The 3,081-nt window shown below is 33.7% G+C and overlaps 1 long non-coding RNA gene across 1 annotated transcript; it reads right to left on the bottom strand.

Moving 5' to 3' along the window:
* Positions 1-943: 943 nt before the first annotated feature.
* On the bottom strand, positions 944-2,324 carry LOC137851808 (uncharacterized). Its single transcript, XR_011093490.1, has 3 exons — positions 2,254-2,324; positions 2,092-2,163; positions 944-1,159 (listed from the first exon to the last, which is right to left on the bottom strand). It is a non-coding gene; the product is annotated as an uncharacterized lncRNA (long non-coding RNA).
* Positions 2,325-3,081: the final 757 nt, after the last annotated feature.

The raw sequence follows: 3,081 nt of genomic DNA, 5'->3' as shown, positions 1-3,081 counted from the left end.
CCAACTAAAATAATTCAAATGTTGCTTTTATAACTCTATCAGGATCAAGCTCTTTTTAACAGAGACTTTTGGGGGATTTCTTTGAGGCAAACAAGAAAAATCAAACGATGAATAGATAGATTCACCAGAAGCAACAAAATAAAATAAAAAAAAAAAAACAACAACTAAGGTTTTGAAAAATTTCTTGCTCGGTTCATGAAACTACAAATTCAAAAAGCATTCATTATATGTTTGTATGTGAGGTGTCTAAAAATGAACCTTAAACTCAAGAATAATTAACTTTCCTTCTGGGTCAATCATCAGGTAACCATATTTGTAGTCTAAAAAATGACAGTGATAGAACATAAGTTTTTTGACAAGAGAAAATAAGCTTACATTCTTCTAGGAGTTTTTTTCTTTTTTTATAAGGACAGAAAATGATATCAAAAGCAGTTCAGAAATCAAATTTAGCTACATTATCTGAGAACTGAGGATCTTGATAAAGATATAAGATGTAAAAAGACTAAAAGCCTTGGAAAAAAAAATACAATAACTGGAAGTCTTAAAATGTATTATAAAAAACACTTAAGTGTCAATATCTAACTAAAATGGCAATTAAATTTGTAACATAAAAGGTTGCATATTTCAATAATTTATTATATTAGTTATAAGATAGTGTTCACTTTGACAGAGAAATACTCCTTTAATAATTTTATGACAGACAAATCTTTGATAGTTTTCTCTGCAAAGAGCCTGTGCTTTTTCTATAACCCATGTGAACTAACTGTAATCATGAGCTAATTAACATTGCCTAAGTTGTGTTTATTTTCATTTCTGGGAGAGCATTACATATAGTGTAGGCTTCTTCCAGTAGATCTAATATAATCAAATATTGAGTGTTATGACCTATACCTATAAAAAAAACAACAAGCAAACAAAAAACACAGGAAAACCTGGCTTATTTTATATATTTGGACATATTTTTGTCTTACCACTTAAGCTAAAAAGGTCTAAGCGGTATAATTCTGATGTTATCACAACTTTTCAAAACTAATGTTTGTTATAACATACAAAATATGTATCTTAAATTAAGTCCTCCTATTATGTAGAAGAATTTAAGAGTTCATTTTATTATTTTCATACTTCACTGAGGATTAGCACTGATCAATTGATATTGGTCCTGAAAAAAATGGAACAGAATCCAGATGTTCTAATGCCAGCACAAGACCATCAAATGCTCTGAATTAAAATTTTAAGACAAAAACAACTTGACATTTTATATAGAAAAAAATAATTGTATCTGCTCTACCCAGATGAGGCTGACTTAAATATTTTTTAAACTAAAGTTTTCCTTTTCTTGTAGGAGCGAGAGAATAAGGATGTGTCTTCAGTTACCCTAGATGTTATCAAAGATGCAGACATCCAGAAAATAATCCTGAAATGACCCTTTGAAGATCACTTCTCTCTGTTGAGAGTATAGGGGTCTTTTGAAGGTAAGGAAACATGATAGGTATTAATAGATGCCTTCCTCCACTTCAGAGTTACTCTATCTGGGTCTCTCCTGAAATTAAATTCACAGTGGAAGCAGACTGTCACTTTTTAAAACAAATAATATTGAAGTCAGTTATGTTCTCTCTCATATTATGCATAATCTGAAAGACTAACTCAACAAGCAAAAAAAAATTTACTCCTCAGTCTGGAGTAGACAAAGAAGATTGGGAGGACAAAAAGAGAGCAGATGTTCCTATTCTTGTTAATCCAGTCCAGTTTGTGTGCAAAGAGGAAAAAATGCTGATCATAACAGGAAGAGAAACACATTTTTGAATATAACTTAATGGATATAACCTCTCCATTTGAAGATTAAGGTTCAAACTTGTAGTTTAATCCCTCTGGTAAATGAACACCACATAGGTCATCACTCACCCTCCCCTCACCCTCTGTAAAATGGTGCAAAGAATCAGAAAAAAAATGAAAACCTGCGTGTTGAAATAAAGAGAACTTATTATTTTCCTTTCTTTTCTGTCCTAGTAATAATGATAATAGTACTACTACTAATAACATAGGAATGGGGCTCAGGAGCATGCAACAACTTCAGAACCCAGGTACACTCACATGCCAGCTTCTGAACTTGATTCACTGCTTAACTACTTCCCAGTGAAACCATACCCCAAGGGGTTTACTGTACTGAGAAAGCACCACCAATGCAACTAGCTCATAGAGTCTCTAAAACTATTTCACAGAGACGGTAGAAAACATGAAGAAAAAGCTGCCTACCAGGGAACACTGAGTCCATTTCACCAAAACAGTAGAAGAGCACCCTTGATAATCTAGGCCTCAGACTTCCCTAGGAAAGCAATTAACCCTATCTGTCTTCATGCTTCCTATATAGCGAAAGGTGGCAGATTTCAGTTAATAAGGGTGGAGCCAAGAGACCTTGTGGAATAGGCTCATCTACCTGGCTTCAGTGTTTTAAGGTCAATTACTCTTCATTGCCAATAGAAATAACCTGACAAGGATCTTAGTGGTTAGAGTTGACCTAATGAATTAACTACAAGAGGTGTGTGAGGGTCATATTTTTTCTAGTTGTTCTGTTAGGAAAATTCGTACAGAGCCTGATAAAATAAGGTAAATAAACATAAATAAATAAAAGAAAAAAGAAAGTGATCTTAAAGACAACATTTCACTCATAGATTTTCATCTGTCTAGTCACGACTGATAAAGGCTATAGCAATCAGAATGACTTTTCTTGATATTAATGTTATTTAAATTTGTTTTTCTGAGATCTCTTCTTTATGCAGGACTTTTCAAAATCTAGCCCCATGACCTCTAACTACAGTATTTACTTTGGCTGCATATAAACTATCACGTAGAAGTTCCAGGATCCACACTCCATATTCAGGTCAAGGACTGGGCTGAAAGTTTTGGCTTTAATTTGATTACATGACTACATTGCTGTTGTGGTTTCTCCCAGCCAGCAGCTAAGCACCACACAGCCCTTTGCTCCCCCTCCCTCTCTGGGATGGTTAGAGAAATAGGAAAATAAAGCCTGTGGGTTGAGACAGAGACAGTATATTAAGACAGGAAAAACAAAACAAAACAAAA

Source organism: Anas acuta, chromosome 2 (genome assembly GCF_963932015.1).
Source record: "Anas acuta chromosome 2, bAnaAcu1.1, whole genome shotgun sequence".
Taxonomy (NCBI): domain Eukaryota; kingdom Metazoa; phylum Chordata; class Aves; order Anseriformes; family Anatidae; genus Anas; species Anas acuta.
Note: the sequence above shows the minus strand (reverse complement) of the source record. Positions and strands in the feature narration are given on the sequence as shown.